The sequence below is a fragment of the Haematobia irritans genome, chromosome 2, assembly GCF_050003625.1.
Source record: "Haematobia irritans isolate KBUSLIRL chromosome 2, ASM5000362v1, whole genome shotgun sequence".
NCBI lineage: Eukaryota > Metazoa > Arthropoda > Insecta > Diptera > Muscidae > Haematobia > Haematobia irritans.
In genome coordinates, this window is record NC_134398.1 from 60,368,710 (window position 1) to 60,380,899 (window position 12,190).

General features: G+C 32.2%; 4 non-coding genes across 4 annotated transcripts; all 4 read right to left on the reverse strand.

Moving 5' to 3' along the window:
• Positions 1-8,341: 8,341 nt before the first annotated feature.
• TRNAL-CAA (transfer RNA leucine (anticodon CAA)) lies at positions 8,342-8,467 on the reverse strand. Its single transcript has 2 exons — positions 8,430-8,467; positions 8,342-8,386 (listed from the first exon to the last, which is right to left on the reverse strand). It is a non-coding gene; the product is annotated as a tRNA-Leu (tRNA).
• Positions 8,468-8,638: 171 nt separating this feature from the next.
• Positions 8,639-8,764, reverse strand: TRNAL-CAA (transfer RNA leucine (anticodon CAA)). The gene is made up of 2 exons: positions 8,727-8,764; positions 8,639-8,683 (listed from the first exon to the last, which is right to left on the reverse strand). It is a non-coding gene; the product is annotated as a tRNA-Leu (tRNA).
• A 182-nt stretch (positions 8,765-8,946) lies between these two features.
• On the reverse strand, positions 8,947-9,070 carry TRNAL-CAA (transfer RNA leucine (anticodon CAA)). Its single transcript has 2 exons — positions 9,033-9,070; positions 8,947-8,991 (listed from the first exon to the last, which is right to left on the reverse strand). It is a non-coding gene; the product is annotated as a tRNA-Leu (tRNA).
• A 2,136-nt stretch (positions 9,071-11,206) lies between these two features.
• Positions 11,207-11,334, reverse strand: TRNAL-CAA (transfer RNA leucine (anticodon CAA)). Its single transcript has 2 exons — positions 11,297-11,334; positions 11,207-11,251 (listed from the first exon to the last, which is right to left on the reverse strand). It is a non-coding gene; the product is annotated as a tRNA-Leu (tRNA).
• Between the last annotated feature and the right edge of the window lie 856 nt (positions 11,335-12,190).

The following is a 12,190-nucleotide window of genomic DNA, read 5'->3' on the forward strand; positions in this document are numbered from 1 at the left end:
CTGTACATGAGACTTTTGATATTTTAATTTTGGTTTTTTATCCTCGTTAGTATGTCCCACTGGCATTTTGTCTGGTCAATTCACCAAAAACGGTTTCCCAGATATGGGCGATCCAATATCTGGGTTATATATAGCCGATATCTGGTGACGCTATATCTCAAATACTGTACATGAGACTTTCGATTTTTTAATTTTGGTTTTTTGTCCTCGTCGGTATGTTCCACTGGCTTTTTGTCTGGTCAATTCACCAAAAACGGTTTCCCAGATATGGGCGATCCAATATCTGGGTTATATATAGCCGATATCTGGTGACGCTATATCTCAAATACTGTACATGAGACTTTTGATTTTTTAATTTTGGTTTTGTGTCCTCGTCGGTATGTTCCACTGGCATTTTGTCTGGTCAATTCACCAAAAACGGTTTCCCAGATATGGGCGAGCCAATATCTGGGCTATATATAGCCGATATCTGGTGACGCTATATCTCAAATACTGTACATGAGACTTTTGATTTTTTAATTTTGGTTTTTTGTCCTCGTCGGTATGTTCCACTGGCATTTTGTCTGGTCAATTCACCAAAAACGGTTTCCCAGATATGGGCAATCCAATATCTGGGCTATATATAGCCGATATCTGGTGACGCTATATCTCAAATACTGTACATGAGACTTTTGATTTTTTAATTTTGGTTTTTTGTCCTCGTCGGTATGTTCCACTGGCATTTTGTCTGGTCAATTCACCACCATTACATAAGGATATACTGACTGTTTTATGCGACTGTAGAGTTATCTCTTATAGCTCAATTTTTCTACGATATAAAACTACGAATGTTTGGTATTCTTACATATTAAATAATTGACAGTGTTTGCCAGTTTTTCCACCACTAAATTTCCTCTTTTTAAGAAAAAAATGTGTTTTGGAATGCGATCCACAAGTTAAATTCGTCCCACAACGTTAAATTCGTTCCACAAATTTGAATTTTGCTTAGCCAAGACACAAACCACGAATTTAACTCGCGAATTTATCTTCACACCCTTGGTAGAAACAAGGTCCTCAAGTCACTTGCCGGCAGTACTTGGGGTGCGGACAAAGAAACCTTGCTAACTACTTATAAGGCAATTGGCCGGTCAGTGGTAAACTATGCAGCGCCAGTGTGGACACCGCAGACCAGTGATACGCAGTGGAATAACATACAAACCTGCCAGAACGCTGCTCTTAGAACTGCGACTGGGTGTCTCCGCAGCACACCCCTGGATCACCTTTATGTGGAGACAAAGATCATCCCTATGCGAAGACACAACTAAAGGGTGATTTGTTAAGAGCTTGATAACTTTTTTTAAAAAAAAAACGCCTAAAATTTGCAAAATCTCATCGGTTCTTTATTTGAAACGTTAGATTGGTCCATGACATTTACTTTTTGAAGATAATTTCATTTAAATGTTGACCGCGGCTGCGTCTTAGGTGGTCCATTCGGAAAGTCCAATTTTGGGCAACTTTTTCGAGCATTTCGGCCGGAATAGCCCGAATTTCTTCGGAAATGTTGTCTTCCAAAGCTGGAATAGTTGCTGGCTTATTTCTGTAGACTTTAGACTTGACGTAGCCCCACAAAAAATAGTCTAAAGGCGTCAAATCGCATGATCTTGGTGGCCAACTTACCGGTCCATTTCTTGAGATGAATTGTTCTCCGAAGTTTTCCCTCAAAATGGCCATAGAATCGCGAGCTGTGTGGCATGTAGCGCCATCTTGTTGAAACCACATGTCAACCAAGTTCAGTTCTTCCATTTTTGGCAACCAAAAGTTTGTTAGCATCGAACGATAGCGATCGCCATTCACCGTAACGTTGCGTCCAACAGCATCTTTGAAAAAATACGGTCCAATGATTCCACCAGCGTACAAACCACACCAAACAGTGCATTTTTCGGGATGCATGGGCAGTTCTTGAACGGCTTCTGGTTGCTCTTCACTCCAAATGCGGCAATTTTGCTTATTTACGTAGCCATTCAACCAGAAATGAGCCTCATCGCTGAACAAAATTTGTCGATAAAAAAGCGGATTTTCTGCCAACTTTTCTAGGTAATAAAATTCAATGATTTGCAAGCGTTGCTCGTTCGTAAGTCTATTCATGATGAAATGTCAAAGCATACTGAGCATCTTTCTCTTTGACACCATGTCTGAAATCCCACGTGATCTGTCAAATACTAATGCATGAAAATCCTAACCTCAAAAGAATCACCCTTTACATGTTGTCAAAGCAGTATCTCCTGGGTTGTTATCGCAGTAATCATCCAAACCACCATCTTATGGATACACAACCACCACCCAGGAACGTAAGGGTTGATATACATAATCTAGAGCGCGAGATCCAGCGCTATAAAAGAGAGCCTCTAGATCAAGCAGCGTACCAGGCAGGTTTGAACAGGATTCATGAGGATACTGTAGCTGAAGCGGTGAGAAGCTACAAGGTTAATCCTGTTCTTGGAGTCCGACCACCGCCCATAGCACCGGAGGAAAGAGACCTCCCACGGCAGACTAGGGTAGTTTTGGCCCAATTAAGATCAGGCAAGTGCAGCCGCCTCAATTCCTACTTATCGGTGATTGATAGCAGCGTAGCTGACGTTTGCCCAGTTTGCAACCAAGGGCCACACGACACGCGTCATCTTTTCTCTTGCCCAGCCAAACCAACCCGACTTACTACCAGATCACTCTGGACACACCCCACCTTAGTCGCAGAGTTCCTTGATCTGCCAACAAGCTGATGTACCAAGCGTATAACATGAAATGGATGAGATCACAATAAACTGTTACAACAACAACAACAATAATATTTTGTTTGAACAAATCCTAAAAATTATATGGTAGAAACATTTATTTTATAGAAGCTATTTTAGTACGTTCATAGTGGCAATGTTTGTGATTTTTTTTTTTTAATTTTATACTTACTTTACTTATTTTTTTTTAATTTTAGGATGCGCAATTTACTTTTTAATTGAAATGAAGTTTATAATCTTTGCTTCAAAAATGTTTTTTATTACACCCACACGCTCACAAAAAATCGCTTCTGTAACATATACTCCCAAACATATTTTGCTTCAAGCATATATATTTTTGGGTATTGCCCAAACATTTATATGTTTGATCTCTTCCAATATATAATATGTTTGCAAGCATATTGGTCTAAACAATATATGTTTGGGTAGTCTAAGTTCCAAACATTTTGTATTTTTGCATCCAAATTCAATAATGTTGTCTTCCAAAAAACAATATGTTATTATGTGAACATATAATATGTTTGGAAGCATTTTGCACCCAAAAATATTATATGCTTAAAAAAATTCTCCCAAACAATATTGTGCTCAAAATTTTATTTATTTATTTATATATTTACAATCATAATGAATTATGAAAATAAACAGGTAATATAGGTGCTAACAACATAGGTTTTCGACCTGAATGCTCAAAATTTTGTTTCTGCCCAATTGTATATTCCCCCACATCTTTCTCACTTCCACGAGATTTTTTAGTTCTTAGCACCTTTTCTGTAATACAAACATTGTAGAAGAAATTATTCAATTGTATGATTTTTTTTTTATTTTAATTTTACCTTTCGCCGGACGGGGATTCGAACAGCGGACCACACAGTTTGTAAGGATCAAAGAAGTAGCTGATCAATTGCCCAAGGAAAAATAAAATGTTAATTTTGTAATAACAAGCAACAACCACCAACTTAATTCAATATCGCTCCCTGTTAAATAGCGCTCCAAGCTACTAAACACATATATGTTTATAGGCTATTTCTAAATTAATATATGTTTGCATCCAAGCGTATTATATTTACAAACATTTTATGCCCCAAACATAATATGTTCTAACATATTAACATATATGTCCCAAACATGTTATGCTAGTTTATGAACATTATATGCTTGCACTCAAAAATATTGTGTTTAAAAATTTGTGTTCCAAACATATAATGCTTATAGCCAAACATATGAAAAACAGTCGTTTTCATCCGTGCAGAAGGAGACGAAATAGACACATGATTGTCTTTGGCAATAATGCTCAGGGTGGGTCCCTGAATCGATCTAGCCATGCCGTCTGTCTGTGAACTAGAGGTGTGCACGTGAGTAATAGTTTACTTACACTCACGCACACTCACGACTGAAAAATCATACTCACGCACACTCACGCACGATTTTTTTTGGTAGGACTCACGCACACTCACGAAAAGAAAATTTTTACTCACGCACGAAAACGTCGTGACTCACGAAAAATATCGTGACTCACGAATAATTTTATGATTAATTTACCTTACCGAAGTGTCTGAAAACATGAGCATTATTAAAATCGAGAGTGTTATTAAACTCTAACATCCCAGGTGTCACTAAAATTATAATTGAATTTAACTCTTAACCGTTTTATGTTCGTCAGCAGGAATATTTTCGTGAGTGTAATTCGTTACTCACGAAGATATTATTTTCGTGACTCACGCTCACGAACGACATTTTGGTTTGTTAATCACGCTCACGCACACTCACACTGTTGTCATGAGCGTGGCTCACGCACGAATCACGAAAATTTTCGTGAGTCACGACAATTTCGTGTCATGTGCACACCTCTACTGTGAACACATTTTTGTGATCAAAGTCTAGGTCGCAGTTTTAGTGCAACCGACTTCAAATTTAGCATACGTTTCTGTTTTGGTTCAGAATAGAACCCTATTGATTTTGAAATTGGTTCAGATTAAGATATAGCTTCTATATATATATCTTTCAACCGATATGCACTTATATGGACCCAGAAGCCATAGTTTTACCCTGATTTGCTTAAAATTTTGCAAAAGGAGAACAATTAGTACTATAGTCAAGTGTCGCAAATTTGATTGAAATCGGTTCAGATTCAGATATAGCTCCCATACACACAAAAAATTATCACCAACATTTTTTCAATTAAACACTTAATTGAATTTGGAAACGGATTCAAGTAATATGTTAATTGATTCAATTAATTATTTAATCAAATCCGAATAAAAACCAATTAAAAAATGATTGATATTTGTTACGTTTCCAATTAAAATATTAATTGATTCAATCAATGTGATAATCAATTCGGAAATAATTTTCAATTACAAACGTGATTGAAAATTTTTCCGTTTTCAATTATACATGGGATTGATCCAATCACCTTTGTTATTGAAATTGAATAATTTTGAGCAATGGAAAGAGCAAAAAGAGAAAAAGAGAATGGGAATTTATTCAACAATGTATGATGGAGAGATCAGTCTATAGAAGTAACTTGTAACGAACGGTTGGGTTTTTGTTTTTCATGTAAATTGAAAAACATGACTGGCGACATTCTGTCTACTGCATTCAAAATGTGTGCATAAATATTTTGAACGCAACAACAAATCATAGCAAAGGGTTGAAATAAATAAAGTGTGCAACGACAAATGGCCACTTGGTAAAGGTTTGAAAAAAATATATGAGGGAACGCATTTGAAATTACCTGTGTTTGTGTTTTGTGGTATTGTAAAAATGGAAAACAATCTACGTTTATTGAAGGTAAGAAATTTTGAAATGTGAATACCGTTTTCCATTGAAGCCTGTTTACATTAAACGGACTAAAATAATATATTTTTATCAATTTCTTTTAGTGACCAATTTTATTTCGTGAAATTGACCAACCAATCCCATCAACTCCATCATTTTATCAAATATATAAGAATATGTTTGCAATAAAAAAGTGGGTACCGTATCGATCTTTTAAAATTATAAATTTTTTTCACTCTTAGTTTTCTTAAAACCAAGAGCGGTATGGGTTTGTTGGAAGATTCACCTTGAAGTTGCGAAGTGGCGTTGGCATTAAATTGCATTTTTGTTTTACCTGTCTTTTTCAGTTTGAACCCAAGTAGAGAGCAGTATATCTGTTATATAAACTAATGAGCTGAATTATGTAATGGTAAAAAAGTTATTTTTTTTTTGGATTTAAAAAATATGAAAAATATCCGAAAATAATAAAAATATGTATTTTCCATTTATATTTTTTTTTCTATTTCCAGAATTTGCAAAGTATCATCAATATAATACCAAATGTTACATTGCTTTCCCATTATTTTTGTCTTTGATTGATTCAAATTTTAATAGACGATTTCAATGTGTGGAAATTTTGGAAAGGAAAATTAAATTACCGAGCTCCTTAATACATATTTTTATGCTAAAAGACTGCAACTGCAAAAGAATATTATGAATCTGCAACTTGGAACTAAGAATTGAACTTGATATTCTATGCAGGTAATGTTTAACAAAATTAACTTTTAATTGAACAAAATTAAATTCGAATTATCCTGTTTACTTTCGGAAAAACTAATTTAGCTTACAGGCTGCTGATTTATTGGAAATCTAGGCGCATTTACATATTAGAAGGAACATGCTAACATGGTTATTATTATAAGGAAGATAATGATTTATATAATTTATTTTTTCACCCTATAGTTGTTATTGATAGTAATTGTATTTGTAAGTTATATAACACAAATAACAAGAACCAAATTTATTTGTCTATAGCATAATTCAAAAAATAATAAAATATTAAATAGGTTTTATAAGAAACACATATTTTCTTTTATTTCAAATAAAACTAAATACGATTTTTGGGTCACAATATATAAATTTTTTTATCGAAATTTATAGCCAATTTCAATTAATTAGTTAATTGGATGAATCAAATAGTTGATTGATTTTTGTCGCGAAATTAATTAAAATTTTATTTGATTCAATTAAAACTGTGATTGAATTTTATGTTAAAAATCAATCACGTTTTTAATTGATTCAATCACACAATTAATTGATTCCGTAACAAAAGTCAATTAAATTTTTAATTGAAAATCGTGTTGGTTTTCAATCAAAATGGGTGATTGATACTATAATTTTCGTGATTGAAGACATTTCAATTAAAAAAATTATTGAATCCGCGATTTTCGTGATTGAAATCAAAAAAAAATGTTTTTGTGTGTATATATCTTTCGACCGATATGAACTTATATGACCCCAGAAGCCAGAGTTTACGCACTAAGAGTACAATTTGTAGTATAGTCAAGTGTGCTAAATTTTCGGTTCAGATTTAGATATAGATCCCATATATATATTTCGCCCGATTATCCGTCATATGACCACATAGTTCAAAGTTGTAGTGAGATTTACGTGAAATTTTGCACAGAGAGTAGAATTAACATACTAAGTATGGACGCAAAATTTAGTTGAAATCGGTTCAGATTTCTATATAAATGTTTTTCCGATTTGGGGGAAAATGGCCAAAATACACACATTTTCCTTATAAAATCGGCCCCGTCCGTCTTTAGACTTTCCTTACATGTTTTTTTTGCATTAAGAAAAAAGTGTTTACTTTGAAGTATCTGTTATGATTTAGATTTTTAAACTGGCATTAATTTGTACGAGAATAGCTTTATTAATATATCGCAAAAAGAGAATGAAAATTCCATGAATGATATCTGTATCCTAAATTTGGTTTTATTGATCCTAGATTTAAAGAAACCGCATCTTTGGCTCGTAATCAATACCAAAATCATTAAGTGAATGTCAACATCTTTGGAACCAAGTAAACTTTTTTATATCAAAGAAATGTGTCTTCTATGCTTTGGCCCCGCCATATTTTTTTCAGTGTATGTGAATAGTATTTACATTCGATTTATTTAAAAGCATATTGCACTTATCTTAAGAGCATTATGAAATGCGTGGAACAAAAATTAAACTAAAAAATTAAGGCCTGTTACCTACTACTACTATGAAACATGACTGTAAAACTGGGTAAATACTTTGGCACATTCATCTTTACAGCTGAATACTGTAGGTGGTTAATTTTTTACTATCATTTATACATTTTATTTTTCAACCATTAATTTTCATTGGATTTTAATTTGAAAAATTTTAATGCCGTCGATTTGTAGCTGAATGTGGTGGTGTGATATAAAGAAGTTTCATTAATTTTCTTAAAGCATTTCACAATAATAGTTTTTATTGTTAAATGTTTCTCCCGGGCCATATCTATCAGTTTTGTTGTAAACATAATTTAATCATCATCATTATCGAATAAGTTTGTCTTCCATTAGATAATCTGTTTGATATCATTAATCAATTGATTGAAAAGAAGATGCCCAGTTAACGTTGTTGGAAATTTATCGAAAATAAACGAAATTCGTTCGAAGAATAATCCCATGGAAGTTTTTTCAATATTTTATTTTTAAAATAATTCAATATTGTATACCATATAACATACATAAATACAAAACAGCTGAATAAAACACTAAAAAATCGATTCAAAATATTCTTGTCAGAAGTGGGATTTGAACCCACGCCCTCAGAGAGGACCAGAACGCTCACTTCACAAATTCTGTTATAACAGAACAAGTTTTAACACTTGAGTCTGGCGCCTTAGACCGCTCGGCCATCCTGACACATAGGCACTCAAGTTTTTGTTTTTTTTTTTTTTTCAATTAACAATGGTTTCTTTTCTAAAACTACAAATATTTTCTTAAACTGTTAAATGTATCATTCTTTCCTTGGATACATTTTGATTAAAATGTTGATAGTTGAAATTTATTTATATTTGAAATTAAAAAATTGTTTGTCAGAAGTGGGATTTGAACCCACGCCCTCAGAGAGGACCAGAACGCTCATTATACGAATTCTGCTGGAGCAGAACAAGTTGTAACACTTGAGTCTGGCGCCTTAGACCGCTCGGCCATCCTGACATATTGGGGTGGGATGTTATATTTCATTTGTACTTTTGAATAAAAATATACAAATAAATATATAAATATTTAACTAAAAAGATTTTTCCAAGGATTCATGTTGTAATTTTTGGTTTATATTTTAATTGAATTTCAATTTAAAAATATTATTAAATTTATATTTTAAGTTAAAAAAAATGGTTTGTCAGAAGTGGGATTTGAACCCACGCCCTCAGAGAGGACCAGAACGCTCATTAACGAATTCTGTTGAACAGAACAAGTTGCTACACTTGAGTCTGGCGCCTTAGACCGCTCGGCCATCCTGACATATTGATGCTCAAGTGTTGTGTTTACAGCAGGAGTTAATGAAAGTGTTTTTAATAATTATATGATAGTGAAAATCTAATATAAAATAATTATTTTTTTTTTACATGCAGAGAAGGAGTATGCTCACCTCAAACATATTTCAAGTGAAAAATGTCCGAAAAAATAACATGAATTATTAAAGTCAAGTTGACCTTAGCCCAAACATAACAATTGGCAAAATTTAACAAAATGCAACTATATTCAACAACATCAACAAAAAAGCTAAATCGGCTAATGAAATTTTGGTTCAGTTTTTTTCTGAGGCAAATTTTCATTCATTAATTTCTGAATGGTAAATTTTCAGGCACAATAAAGTTATTATACACCCTGATCACTTTGTATTTTAAGGCATTAGAAACAGATTTTACTTTAAATCAAAAGGAGGTCTAAATTCATATGAAGATTAATACTTCAAACCCTACAATTAATTTTGGACTTTATATCGATGTCGATGTTCCAGAGTACGCTAAGTCGACTTAGCATTTTTTGATGGAGTTCGTTGTTTTTTTATTCGGATTGATGTGAATTGCATTCTATCAAAAGTTAGCCTGTGACTAAAGTTTTAAAAATTTCCAATCTAAAAAGGGCAAAAAGCTTTATTCGGTCTAAACTGGTCTAAGTCATTTTTTGCTATGTTCTATTATCACTATTTTGAATTTGTACATACTAAAAAAAATCTACAATAAACATGATTTTAAGACCGAAAAAGTGAATTTATATTTTATACGGTTTTTGAGAAATTCCAAAAAAAAACTTTGAACTTGTTTTCTGTAAACTTCAATTTGGAATGGAGACATCGATATATTGATGTCGACTTTAAAATCTTTTTAATTAAAATATTTTTACATAAGAAAAATGTTTGGTCTCCATATGTAGGTTACATAATATTTCTCATTAATGGTTTTGTTCAGTGCAGTCGAATTGAAATATTACACTGAAAAAACAGTGAACCCACTAGGAAGAAAACTTTGTAGTTTGAAGAAAAAACTTGGAGTTCAAAATTGCAAGAATATCTTAAGTGACATACGAAGTTCACGATGGACGCATTTTTGGTAAAATTTACAAATTTAAAGAAATTCTGAACTATTTTGTGGAAGACACGCATTTATGCTTCATTTGAGTATATTTTTTTCTCGGGTTTAGTTAATTTAACTAATGTACACAAAAAAGTATTAGAGTAAAGAAAACTTTCTCCAAACATAATATTTCTCTGAATTAAAATAAAGTTAAATTGGCCTTAGTGAAATAGAGAGTTCGCTTTTTTTTTGAGTGTAAATACACAAAAAAATTTTGAAAATTTTAACTGAACTGTATTACAAACGCTGACATCACGTCGATATCACAAAAATAAGTAAATATTTTTCGACAATTTCAAGAAAATTTATTAGACATAATAATTTTTTTTTTTGCCTTTTAAAGAAAATTTTGTAGTTTGAAGGAAAAAATTGGAGTTCAAAATTGCAAGATTTTCTTTGGTGCCATACGAAATTCAAGATGGACGCATTTGTAGTAAAATGTACAAATTTGAAGAAAGATTAAAATATTTTGTGTGTGTACGAATTTAGTAAATCTTTATGATTTATTTGTGTATAATTTTTTCCCATTTTTAGTTAATTTAACTAACGTACGCAAAAAATTATTAGACAAAAGTAAACTTTCTCCAACCATAATAATTACATGAACTAAATTAAAATTAAAGTGGGTTTAGTGAAATAGAAGGTTCACTTTTTTTAGTGTATATCTCGAAAATCGACACCCCATGGTTCAGCTTAAATTTCTTAAAAATTGCCAACTAAATCAATATAACAAATTAGAAAAACAAATGCTGGTTGTCTCCAAAACACATTCCAAACTTAAATAAATTTATATACTTACGATATCTTTTGATTATTAGCACATAAAGTAATTACCTGAAAATATAAATAAATTATGATATAATTTTTTGTCAATGTCATGTACTCTGAGTTACAGCTATAAAATATGAATATGACTTAAAATTCTTTGGAAATATTACATATTCAAAGCATATTTCACAAAATTTATAAACATAAAATAAAAAATAAAAAAAAACAATAAAAATAATAAAAAAAATTATTTTGTCAGGAGTGGGATTTGAACCCACGCCCTCAGAGAGGACCAGAACGCTCATACTGTACGAATTCTGTTTGAACAGAACAAGTTTTCACACTTGAGTCTGGCGCCTTAGACCGCTCGGCCATCCTGACTTGCTGTTAATATGTTAGACAGCAATAAATACAAATTCAGTCACAGCCGAATGTATACTACTACATGGTTATTTATAGCATTCCCAGAATAGCATATTGTTTTTTTATTTTTTTTTTATTTTTGTTAAATGTGTGCCTTCATGTGGGTACTACTTTGCTGACGACTATAGAAAGCAAGAGAATTGTGTTTGATAATAGCGGCTGGTATGAATGAATCTCTAGAATACTGAAATGTGTTGAAATACGATAAATGTACGAACTTGAATATGGGTAAATGGCCGCCATAACTACTTCAGACAGTGAAAGTGTAAATCAAAGTAAAATTGTTGTATTGATGATTGATTGATTAGTACGCACTTAGTTTTCTTAACAGTAATTAGTTTTTTTTCACAGATAACATGAATGACGTTTAAAAAGCAATTAAATATTTATTGAAATATATTAATATTGTTACAATAAACTCAAGAGATAAAGTTTGTAAATTTAAATTTTAGTAATAGGTTGTAGTACACTGAAAAAAAAGGTTTCCGTACGTAGAAATATTTATAATAAATACATACTCACAAAAAAATCGAATCACCAGTGAAGAAAATCTTGGATAACTTGTAGACATTGTAATTTTTTTTTTTTGTTTTTTTGTGACATTCAAGAAAATTATTAGGGCTAATTACAGTGAATCCTCTCAAACGTGAACACTCTGAAACTCGGACACCTCCTAAATGTGGACAAAATTTAGGCGACCATGGGTGTCCACTTCCGAGAGGTTTCACTGTAGTTTTTTCATATGTTGAAGAAAATTTCGTATTTTGAAGGAAAAAATTGAATTAAATATTGCAAAAATGTCTTTAGTGCCATA